This window comes from Meles meles, chromosome 1 (assembly GCF_922984935.1).
Source record: "Meles meles chromosome 1, mMelMel3.1 paternal haplotype, whole genome shotgun sequence".
NCBI classification, from domain to species: Eukaryota; Metazoa; Chordata; class Mammalia; order Carnivora; family Mustelidae; genus Meles; species Meles meles.
In genome coordinates, this window is record NC_060066.1 from 82,922,791 (window position 1) to 82,935,413 (window position 12,623).

The following is a 12,623-nucleotide window of genomic DNA, read 5'->3' on the forward strand; positions in this document are numbered from 1 at the left end:
GCCTGAGGCAATGGTTTTGGGCCTGGAGCCTTTGGAACTCCCTCTCTGCCCACAGGACAGCCTTCTGGCTCTCCTCACTCCTCTTCTCCACCAGGAGGCGCTCCCGCTCATGCAAGGAGGCGATTTGCTGCCATTCTCGGTGCAGGTCGGCGGCCATGTTCCTATAGAGGCCCAAGTGCCAGTGGGCAGCATCCGCCTTCCTGCGCACCTTGGCAAGCTCGTTCTTCACTTGCAGGCAGCGTGCCTTCTCCTCCATCATCTTCCTCTCCAGGTGTCTGAGGTGCTCTTCGCACAGCTTCGGCTCTGCCTCAAGCTTCAGGCGCAACTGCGGAATCTCACCGTCCAGGAGGGTGTTCCGAAGGTGAACAGGTCCTTGCTCAGCTTGGTGGCTTGTTGGGTTTCTTGGGAGCTCTTCATTCCTCTGACGTGCCTTCTTCAGTGCCCTGGACGGCTTGAATTGGTTCACGGGGCTCCCGCCTGAGGGCACGTGGTCAGGGGAGGAGGAGCCAGTCTCCACCTGCCTCCTTGAGCCCCCACCTTCCAGATGATCTCCAAGCAGCTCTAGAACATGCATCCCCTTCAGGAGGATCTGGCTGAGGGTGTGCTGTTGGCTCTGGCCCTCAGCGCTGGCCTGCCGCCGCACTCCTCCTTCAGGAAGCTCTGGCCTGCCTGCCTGCCCTGCCTCGTCCTGCACTCTCTGTCCACAGCTGCCAATCTCCTGAACCAGCGGGTCTGCACTTGCCTGCAGATCACGGCTGTCCTTGAAGCCTTCTGGTGTTTTCCTCACCAGGGCTTCTCCATCTTCCCGGGCTGCTCCACAGATGGGATTTTCAGGAGGCAGCTGGTGAGGGCTCTTCAACAGCCTTTCCCGAACTCCCTTCAGCAGTTGCGTGGTGTTTCCCACTGACCAATACCCGGCATCTTGATTCAGGGCAGCCAGAGCAAGAAGCTGGAACGGGAGAGGACTGGCCTTCGGCTCGGATGATGCGACAGCTCCACGGGCTTGTGCGTCCGGTTCGGTCTTCTCCATGCCTTTTCCAGAGACTTCCTCGTTCTGGGCACACTGCCACTTTCTTCTTCGGAAGCTGAGTGCACTCTTTCCCAGGAACACCACCACTGCAGTGCACACCAGGATCTCCCAGCGAAACCCAGAGACTCGTGGCACATGTGGCCAACGTTCGTCTATCACCAACCCAGCAGCCCACAGCTGCTCCAGGACAGCCCACAGCGGCTCCAGAACTGTGTGGGGAGGCATTTGGATGGCCCCCAGCTGGCTCCAAAGAGCCTTGTGGCTTGGTCTCCGATCACCAGTGTCTTCTGGGCCACTAGGAAGTGCTTGGAACCCCTACGAGGGTTCCGTCTCCAACGCAAACCAGTGCCTGGCAACAGGAGCTGAAGGGAGGAGGGGTGGGGGAGGTGCACCTGAGTCTCCAAGGCACATCAGTGCCTGCAACCGGAGCTGACAGCAGGTGGGGTAGGGGAGGGGAATCGCTCTATTGTACACCTGAAACAAAGACAACCCTATCGATCAATTTCTCGGAAGTACAATTTCAACATTAAAAAAAATATATTTAAAAAGCAAACTAGGTATCCAAAGGAGAAAACGAACAAATATCCAAACACTGAGAAAGTAACCTTCTAGATGATTAAGATCAAAGATCAAATCTCAATGCCTTGAAGTGAAGGAAAATGAACATACAACATATGAAAATGTGTGGGACACAGCACAATCAATGGACAGCACCATGTAGAGCAATCACTGCCTATGTTAGAAAGGAGGAGGAGCATCTGGGAGGCTCAGTCAGTTAGTCCAACTCTTGATTTTGACTCGGGTCATGATTCAACTCGAGGTTGTGAGACTGAACCTGCATTGTGCTGGTGCTGGGCATGGAGGCTGTTTAATAATCTCTCTCTCTCTCTCTCTCTCTCTCTCTCTGTACCCCTTCCCTGTCTCTCTCTCTCTCTCTCTCTCTGTCTCAAAACAATAAGCTCTCCACGTCAGAACCTAGAAAAAGATGAGAAAATAAAACTAAAGAAGAAAACCAAAGGAATCCTTCCACCCAGTTTCAAGATCTACAGCTATAGTAATCCAAAATGTGTGGTGTTGGTGAAGGGATAGACAAATGGAACAGTATAAAGATAGATAAGTGGAACAGGATCAAACCCAGAAAGAGACCAACCACCAACATGTCAATGGGATTCTGACAAAGGGGAAAAGCAATTCAATGGAGGAGTGACAGCGTTTTGAAGAAATGGTGCTAGAGCAAGTGGACTTCCAGAGACAAAGAAGAAGAAGGAGAAGAAGAAGAGGGAGGGGCAGAGAGGAGGAGGAGGTGGAGGTGGAGGACGAGGAGGACGAGGACCACAATCGAAGGCTCATCCTCTGTACAAAACTGAACTCGTGGCGCCTGGGTGACTCAGTCGCTGAGGCAGCCAGCTCTTCATTTCGGCTCTTGTCATGCTCTCAGGGTCCCGGGACAAAATCAGGCTCCAAGCTCACTGGGGAGTCTGCTTAAGGACGCTCTTTTCGCTTCTCCCTCCACCCCACGCCCCACTCATGCGCATGCTCACTCTCTCAAAAAGAAAAAAAAATTTGTTAAATTAACTCAAAATTAATCATCGCCTTCTAGGTAAAATGATAAATCTTCTAGGGAAAAAAATGTCCAGAATGGACAGCTAGGTAAAGAATCCTCCGACTGGACATCAAATCATGTTCCGTTCAAGAAGAGTTGATTCATTAGACATGATCCAACAATCAGAATTGGAAGTCTGTAATGTGTGAAACACCTTGTGAAGAAGACCCAAAAGGGAAGCTACAAACTGGGAGAAAATAGGTGCAAACCACATACCTGATAAAGGACTCCTGTCGGAAGGAGAGAACCTCAAAAGTGGACCCCCAAAGAAGCAAGCCATCCAGTCTGAAAAGAACAAAAACAAAAAAAATGGGCAAAAGACCGAAACACTTTACCAAAGAGTATACAGATGGAAATCCCATCAAATGTTACCATCGGGGCAATTCAAATTCAAACTCCAATGAGCTCTCACTGCACACCTATCACCATGATGCAAACCAAATGCACCCGAGAGGGAGAGAGAGACCCCACTCCCCAATGCAAGGCAGGATGTGGAACGACTGGATCGCTCCTGCATCGCTGTTGGGAATGGAAGATGATAGAGCTCCCTCTTGAAAACAGTTCACAGTTCCTTTTCTTTTTCAAGGCCTGGATTTAAATTCCAGGGAACAAGCAGTAGAATATGCTTTTCGGGTGCACAGTAGAGTGACCCAACCCTCCACACAGTTCCTCTGAAAACTAGACTTGCAACCACCCTAGGACCCCAGTCATTGCACTCTTGGCATTTCTCTGCGAGAAATCCAAACTTACGTTTGCTCAAAAACCTGTACAGGAACGGATCTGTGTCCTGATGGAAGCAGTGGGGCTGCCAAGGGGGTAGAAGTGACTGCAGTGGTTGGATATTGACACTGGACAGCCTTGTAAGAGATGTTCTCGTCTTGCTTCTTTGAAGGCCCCTTCCCATTCATGGTGGTCCTGGGGACAAGGAGAAAAGGAATGTCAACGACTTCAAGAAGTTGAAACGATTTCAAGAAGTTGAAACCAAGCATTAGAACACCATCTCTTCTACATGAATTCATTCTCATATTCACCCCCAGGCTCCCAAAGCAGACAGGAGGGGTCTGGTCCAACAGGGGTTGCGGGCAGTGGCCCTTCCACAGGCCATCTCCCCTCCAGTCTAGAAGTCCAACGACCAGGTCCCAGGCTTTCAACTCATCTCATTCTCTAGGGGCCTTCTCTAGGGGCCCCAGGGAACTTCTGGGCTCTTTCTCTGCCTTCTAGGAGGCTCTGTGGGGCTGGGTCGAGTGCTCTCAGCCGACTTGGACCACACTGCCAGGTGTCTCCTCCTGCATTTGCCACCCTTCGACACAGGAGGATCAAGTGGGAGGATGTCCTCTCAGAGAGATCCATGGCGATCAGAATAGATGTCCTTTCTCTTCCATTGTTTACCCTCAACTCTCAGGCGTTTCTACCATCTCTTGATTTCCCTGGAATTTCAACCCCAGGAGAGGGGGGGTGGGTCAGAAGCCAAACATTTGGCGTCACACTCCTGTCTTTCTTGAAGTTTTTCCCCGAACCAATGGGCCTAAAACAACATTCATAACCTGATATGGTTTCTGTGGGCCAGCCATCCAGGTGCAACTAGCCAGCTCCCTGTGGCTCAGGATCTCTCACAAGGCTGCAGTCAAGAGGGCCTCTGGATCTTCAGTCATCTGCGGGCTTGTTGGGGGTAAGTCTGCTTTTGAGCTCACTCAGCTGGCTGTGAGCCGCCAGAGGCCCTCCATGGCTGGAAGCAAGAAATAGTCATTCCTTGCCCCGTGGGCCTCTCCAGCATAAAGCTCCCAAGGAGCAGCTGGCTTCCCTGGGAACAGATGAGGGAGGGAGGGACGGAGGGCGGGCAAGCCCAAGAGGAGACCAGTCTCTTTGTAAACTCACCTCCGAAGGGACATCCTATCACTTTGGCCACATTCTGTCCTTTACAAGGGAGTCAGTAGTTCTGACTCGAAGCAAGAGGTAGACTATGGAACACAAAACGATGTGTACCCAAGATGGGAATCGTTGGAGACCCTTAAAGGCTGCCCTCCCTACTTGGCTGGGACTTGACCTCAGCTAGCCACCACTATAATCTCTGCATCCTTATATTATTATATATTATGTTAGATTATATTATATGCACTATTATCTTTGCATAGAATCATCACATCCTAGGACGTGAACGAGGGGAACATTTTACCAAGCCCTTCTGGGATCCTTCAGCAGCTTGCCTAGAAGTTCCTTGCCCAAGGGTGCCTGTCAGTTCAGTGTCTGGCTCCTGATTTCGGTTCAGGGCTGATCACGTGATCTGGGAAATCCAGACCAGCGTCTGGTTCAGCACTTGAGTCCCAAGCCTGTCGAGGAATCTCTCTAACTCGGCCCCTCCCCCGCCTGCATGTGTGTGCGTTCCTTTGTGTGTGTGTGTGTGTGTGTGTGTGTGTGTGTGTATGTGTGCGCCGTCACCCTTTCTGTCTCTCCAAAGAAGAAGAACAAGAAGAAGAAGAAGAAGAAGAAGAAAAGTAGTAGGCATAGTCGTAGAAGTTATTGGCACAGCAGGTGATCATTAGACAACCCTGGTTTGGAATGGGAGCTCTGAAATTCACTAGCTGTGTGATCTTGGGGCAAGTTGTTTCCCCTGTCTGAACCTCAGTCAGACATGACACACTGGGTTATTGGGACGATTAAGGGATCGATACAAGACACTTCAAACCGTCCCTTGCTTGGCATAGAATCCCTTAATCAAATCCATTCTCAGTAGCAGGAGTCTCAGCCATTGGATATTTTTATTTTTATTTGTGTTATGCTTAACACTGAAAAATATTCTCTCACACTCATACGGCTCCAGGGAATATGGAGCATCAGGCTAAAGAATGGGGTGGATCTCAAGTCAAAGGAGCCATGGGTATGGCTGAAGGGGTAAGCACAGGAGCTTTGGTGCTCTGGTTGTGAGTGTTGGTGGCTGCTGGGCAAGGGAATCAGACCTGCAGGGGACCCGAGAACTTGGAGTCTGGCCAGTGCACCCTTGCTCCCTTCTTGGGCTTCCTGGGTTTCAGGGGAGCCTTTGGCCCTTGAGGGTATTTGGAGGCTGTGCCCGGAACAGCAGGAGCAGGAGCAGGAGGCCCCCCGGAGACAGGCTGGACCTTGGGCCCAGAGTTGGCCAGCTTCTGCCTGAGGCAATGGTTTTGGGCCTGGAGCCTTTGGAACTCCCTCTCTGCCCACAGGACAGCCTTCTGGCTCTCCTCACTTCTCTTCTCCACCAGGAGGCGTTCCCGCTCATGCAAGGAGGAGATTTTCTGCCATTCTCGGTGCAGGTCGGCGGCCATGTTCCTATAGAGGACAAGTGCCAGTGGGCAGCATCCGCCTTCCTGCGCACCTTGGCAAGCTCGTTCTTCACTTGCAGGCAGCGTGCCTTCTCCTCCATCATCTTCCTCTCCAGGTGTCTGAGGTGCTCTTCGCACAGCTTCGGCTCTGCCTCAAGCTTCAGGCGCAACTTCGGAATCTCACCGTCCAGGAGGGTGTTCCGAAGGTGAACAGGTACTTGCTCAGCTTGGTGGCTTGTTGGGTTTCTTGGGAGCTCTTCTTTCCTCTGACGTGCCTTCTTCAGTGCCCTGGACGGCTTTAATTGGTTCACGGGGCTCCCGCCTGAGGGCACGTGGTCAGGGGAGGAGGAGCCATCTCCACCTGCCTCCTTGAGCCCCCACCTTCCAGATGATCTCCAAGCAGCTCTAGCACATGCATCCCCTTCAGGAGGATCTGGCTGAGGGTGTGCTGCTGGCGCTGGCCCTCAGCGCTGGCCTGACGCCGCACTCCTCCTTCAGGAAGCTCTGGCCTGCCTGCCTGCCCTGCCTCGTCCTGCACTCTCTGTCCACAGCTGCCAATCTCCTGAACCAGCGGGTCTGCACTTGCCTGCAGATCACGGCTGTCCTTGAAGCCTTCTGGTGTTTTCCTCAGCAGGGCTTCTCCATCTTCCTGGGCTGCTCCACAGATGGGATTTTCAGGAGGCAGCTGGTGAGGGCTCTTCAACAGCCTTTCCCGAACTCCCTTCAGCAGTTGCGTGGTGTTTCCCACTGACCAATACCCGGCATCTTGATTCAGGGCAGCCAGAGCAAGAAGCTGGAACGGGAGAGGACTGGCCTTCGGCTCGGATGATGCGACAGCTCCACGGGCTTGTGCGTCCGGTTCGGTCTTCTCCATGCCTTTTCCAGAGACTTCCTCGTTCTGGGCACACTGCCACTTTCTTCTTCGGAAGCTGAGTGCACTCTTTCCCAGGAACACCACCACTGCAGTGCACACCAGGATCTCCCAGCGAAACCCAGAGACTCGTGGCACATGTGGCCAACGTTCGTCTATCACCAACCCAGCAGCCCACAGCTGCTCCAGGACAGCCCACAGCGGCTCCAGAACTGTGTGGGGAGGCATTTGGATGGCCCCCAGCTGGCTCCAAAGAGCCTTGTGGCTTGGTCTCCGATCACCAGTGTCTTCTGGGCCACTAGGAAGTGCTTGGAACCCCTACGAGGGTTCCGTCTCCAACGCAAACCAGTGCCTGGCAACAGGAGCTGAAGGGAGGAGGGGTGGGGGAGGTGCACCTGAGTCTCCAAGGCACATCAGTGCCTGCAACCGGAGCTGACAGCAGGTGGGGTAGGGGAGGGGAATCGCTCTATTGTACACCTGAAACAAAGACAACCCTATCGATCAATTTCTCGGAAGTACAATTTCAACATTAAAAAAAATATATATTTAAAAAGCAAACTAGGTATCCAAAGGAGAAAGATAACAAATATCCAAACACTGAGAAAGTAACATTCTAGATGATCAAAGATCAAAGATCAAATCTCAATGCATTGAAGTGAAGGAAAATGAACATACAACATATGAAAATGTGTGGGACACAGCTCAATCAATGGACAGCACCATGCAGAGCAATCACTGCCTATGTTAGAAAGGAGGAGGAGCATCTGGGAGGCTCAGTCAGTTAGTCCAACTCTTGATTTTGACTCGGGTCATGATCAAACTCGGGGTTGTGAGACTGAACCTGCATTGTGCTGGTGCTGGGCATGGAGGCTGCTTAATAATCCGTCTCTATCTCTCTCTCTCTGTACCCCTTCCCTGTCTCTCTCTCTCTCTCTCTCTCTCTCTCTCTCTCTCTGTCTCTCCCTGTCTCAAAACAATAAGCTCTCCACGTCAGAACCTAGAAAAAGATGAGAAAATAAAACTAAAGAAGAAAACCAAAGGAATCCTTCCACCCAATTTCAAGATCTACAGCTATAGTAATCAAAAATGTGTGGTGTTGGTGAAGGGATAGACAAATGGAACAGTATAAAGATAGATAAGTGGAACAGGATCAAACCCAGAAAGAGACCAACCACCAACATGTCAATGGGATTCTGACAAAGGGGAAAAGCAATTCAATGGAGGAGTGACAGCGTTTTGAAGAAATGGTGCTAGAGCAAGTGGACTTCCAGAGACAAAGAAGAAGAAGGAGAAGAAGAAGAGGGAGGGGCAGAGAGGAGGAGGAGGTGGAGGTGGAGGACGAGGAGGACGAGGACCACAATCGAAGGCTCATCCTCTGTACAAAACTGAACTCGTGGCGCCTGGGTGACTCAGTCGCTGAGGCAGCCAGCTCTTCATTTCGGCTCTTGTCATGCTCTCAGGGTCCCGGGACAAAATCAGGCTCCAAGCTCACTGGGGAGTCTGCTTAAGGACGCTCTTTTCGCTTCTCCCTCCACCCCACGCCCCACTCATGCGCATGCTCACTCTCTCAAAAAGAAAAAAAAATTTTGTTAAATTAACTCAAAATTAATCACCGCCTTCTATGTAAAATGATAAATCTTCTAGGGAAAAAATGTCCAGAATGGACAGCTAGGGAAAGAATCCTCCGACTGGACATCAAATCATGTTCCGTTCAAGAAGAGTTGATTCATTAGACATGATCCAACAATCAGAATTGGAAGTCTGTAATGTGTGAAACACCTTGTGAAGAAGACCCAAAAGGGAAGCTACAAACTGGGAGAAAATAGGTGCAAACCACATACCTGATAAAGGACTCCTGTCGGAAGGAGAGAACCTCAAAAGTTGACCCCCAAAGAAGCAAGCCATCCAGTCTGAAAAGAACAAAAACAAAAAAAATGGGCAAAAGACCGAAACACTTTACCAAAGAGTATACAGATGGAAATCCCATCAAATGTTACCATCGGGGCAATTCAAATTCAAACTCCAATGAGCTCTCACTGCACACCTATCACCATGATGCAAACCAAATGCACCCGAGAGGGAGAGAGAGACCCCACTCCCCAATGCAAGGCAGGATGTGGAACGACTGGATCGCTCCTGCATCGCTGTTGGGAATGGAAGATGATAGAGCTCCCTCTTGAAAACAGTTCACAGTTCCTTTTCTTTTTCAAGGCCTGGATTTAAATTCCAGGGAACAAGCAGTAGAATATGCTTTTCGGGTGCACAGTAGAGTGACCCAACCCTCCACACAGTTCCTCTGAAAACTAGACTTGCAACCACCCTAGGACCCCAGTCATTGCACTCTTGGCATTTCTCTGAGAGAAATCCAAACTTACGTTTGCTCAAAAACCTGTACAGGAACGGATCTGTGTCCTGATGGAAGCAGTGGGGCTGCCAAGGGGGTAGAAGTGACTGCAGTGGTTGGATATTGACACTGGACAGCCTTGTAAGAGATGTTCTCGTCTTGCTTCTTTGAAGGCCCCTTCCCATTCATGGTGGTCCTGGGGACAAGGAGAAAAGGAATGTCAACGACTTCAAGAAGTTGAAACGATTTCAAGAAGTTGAAACCAAGCATTAGAACACCATCTCTTCTACATGAATTCATTCTCATATTCACCCCCAGGCTCCCAAAGCAGACAGGAGGGGTCTGGTCCAACAGGGGTTGCGGGCAGTGGCCCTTCCACAGGCCATCTCCCCTCCAGTCTAGAAGTCCAACGACCAGGTCCCAGGCTTTCAACTCATCTCCTTCTCTCGGGGCCTTCTCTAGGGGCCCCAGGGAACTTCTGGGCTCTTTCTCTGCCTTCTAGGAGGCTCTGTGGGGCTGGGTCGAGTGCTCTCAGCCGACTTGGACCACACTGCCAGGTGTCTCCTCCTGCATTTGCCACCCTTCGACACAGGAGGATCAAGTGGGTGGATGTCCTCTCACAGAGATCCATGGCGATCAGAATAGATGTCCTTTCTCTTCCATTGTTTACCCTCAACTCTCAGGCGTTTCTACCATCTCTTGATTTCCCTGGAATTTCAACCCCAGGAGAGGGGGGGTGGGTCAGAAGCCAAACATTTGGCGTCACACTCCTGTCTTTCTTGAAGGTTTTCCCCGAACCAATGGGCCTAAAACAACATTCATAACCTGATATGGTTTCTGTGGGCCAGCCATCCAGGTGCAACTAGCCAGGTCCCTGTGGCTCAGGATCTCTCATAAGGCTGCAGTCAAGAGGGCCTCTGGATCTTCAATCATCTGCGGGCTTGTTGGGGGTAAGTCTGCTTTTGAGCTCACTCAGCTGGCTGTGAGCCGCCAGAGGCCCTCCATGGCTGGAAGCAAGAAATAGTCATTCCTTGCCCCGTGGGCCTCTCCAGCATAAAGCTCCCAAGGAGCAGCTGGCTTCCCTGGGAACAGATGAGGGAGGGAGGGACGGAGGGCGGGCAAGCCCAAGAGGAGACCAGTCTCTTTGTAAACTAACCTCCGAAGGGACATCCTATCACTTTGGCCACATTCTGTCCTTTACAAGGGAGTCAGTAGTTCTGACTCGAATCAAGAGGTGGAGTATGGAACACAAAACGATGTGTACCCAAGATGGGAATCGTTGGAGACCCTTAAAGGCTGCCTCCCTACTTGGCTGGGACTTGACCTCAGCTAGCCACCACTATAATCTCTGCATCCTTATATTATTATATATTATGTTAGATTATATTATATGCACTATTATCTTTGCATAGAATCATCACATCCTAGGACGTGAACGAGGGGAACATTTTACCAAGCCCTTCTGGGATCCTTCAGCAGCTTGCCTAGAAGTTCCTTGCCCAAGGGTGCCTGTCAGTTCAGTGTCTGGCTCCTGATTTCGGTTCAGGGCTGATCACGTGATCTGGGAAATCCAGACCAGCGTCTGGTTCAGCACTTGAGTCCCAAGCCTGTCGAGGAATCTCTCTAACTCGGCCCCTCCCCCGCCTGCATGTGTGTGCGTTCCTTTGTGTGTGTGTGTGTGTGTGTGTGTGTGTGTGTGTGTGTGTGTGCGCCGTCACCCTTTCTGTCTCTCCAAAGAAGAAGAACAAGAAGAAGAAGAAGAAGAAAAAGAAGAAGAAGAAGAAGAAGAAGAAGAAGAAGAAGAAGAAGAAGAAGAAGAAGAAGAAGAAGAAGAAGAAAAGTAGTAGGCATAGTCGTAGAAGTTATTGGCACAGCAGGTGATCATTAGACAACCCTGGTTTGGAACGGGAGCTCTGAAATTCACTAGCTGTGTGATCTTGGGGCAAGTTGTTTCCCCTGTCTGAACCTCAGTCAGACATGACACACTGGGTTATTGGGACGATTAAGGGATCGATACAAGACACTTCAAACCGTCCCTTGCTTGGCATAGAATCCCTTAATCAAATCCATTCTCAGTAGCAGGAGTCTCAGCCATTGGATATTTTTATTTTTATTTGTGTTATGCTTAACACTGAAAAATATTCTCTCACACTCATACGGCTCCAGGGAATATGGAGCATCAGGCTAAAGAATGGGGTGGATCTCAAGTCAAAGGAGCCATGGGTATGCCTGAAGGGGTAAGCACAGGAGCTTTGGTGCTCTGGTTGTGAGTGTTGGTGGCTGCTGGGCAAGGGAATCAGACCTGCAGGGGACCCGAGAACTTGGAGTCTGGCCAGTGCACCCTTGCTCCCTTCTTGGGCTTCCTGGGTTTCAGGGGAGCCTTTGGCGCTTGAGGGTATTTGGAGGCTGTGCCCGGAACAGCAGGAGCAGGAGCAGGAGGCCCCCCGGAGACAGGCTGGACCTTGGGCCCAGAGTTGGCCAGCTTCTGCCTGAGGCAATGGTTTTGGGCCTGGAGCCTTTGGAACTCCCTCTCTGCCCACAGGACAGCCTTCTGGCTCTCTTCACTTCTCTTCTCCACCAGGAGGCGTTCCTGCTCATGCAAGGAGGAGATTTTCTGCCATTCTCGGTGCAGGTCGGCGGCCATGTTCCTATAGAGGCCCAAGTGCCAGTGGGCAGCATCCGCCTTCCTGCGCACCTTGGCAAGCTCGTTCTTCACTTGCAGGCAGCGTGCCTTCTCCTCCATCATCTTCCTCTCCAGGTGTCTGAGGTGCTCTTCGCACAGCTTCGGCTCTGCCTCAAGCTTCAGGCGCAACTTCGGAATCTCACCGTCCAGGAGGGTGTTCCGAAGGTGAACAGGTCCTTGCTCAGCTTGGTGGCTTGTTGGGTTTCTTGGGAGCTCTTCTTTCCTCTGACGTGCCTTCTTCAGTGCCCTGGACGGCTTTAATTGGTTCAAGGCGTTCCCGCCTGAGGGCACGTGGTCAGGGGAGGAGGAGCCATCTCCACCTGCCTCCTTGAGCCCCCACCTTCCAGATGATCTCCAAGAGGCTCTAGCACATGCATCCCCTTCAGGAGGATCTGGCTGAGGGTGTGCTACTGGCGCTGGCCCTCAGCGCTGGCCTGCCGCCGCACTCCTCCTTCAGGAAGCTCTGGCCTGCCTGCCTGCCCTGCCTCGTCCTGCACTCTCTGTCCACAGCTGCCAATCTCCTGAACCAGCGGGTCTGCACTTGCCTGCAGATCATGGCTGTCCTTGAAGCCTTCTGGTGTTTTCCTCACCAGGGCTTCTCCATCTTCCTGGGCTGCTCCACAGATGGGATTTTCAGGAGGCAGCTGGTGAGGGCTCTTCAACAGCCTTTCCCGAACTCCCTTCAGCAGTTGCGTGGTGTTTCCCACTGACCAATACCCGGCATCTTGATTCAGGGCAGCCAGAGCAAGAAGCTGGAACGGGAGAGGACTGGCCTTCGGCTCGGATGATGCGACAGCTC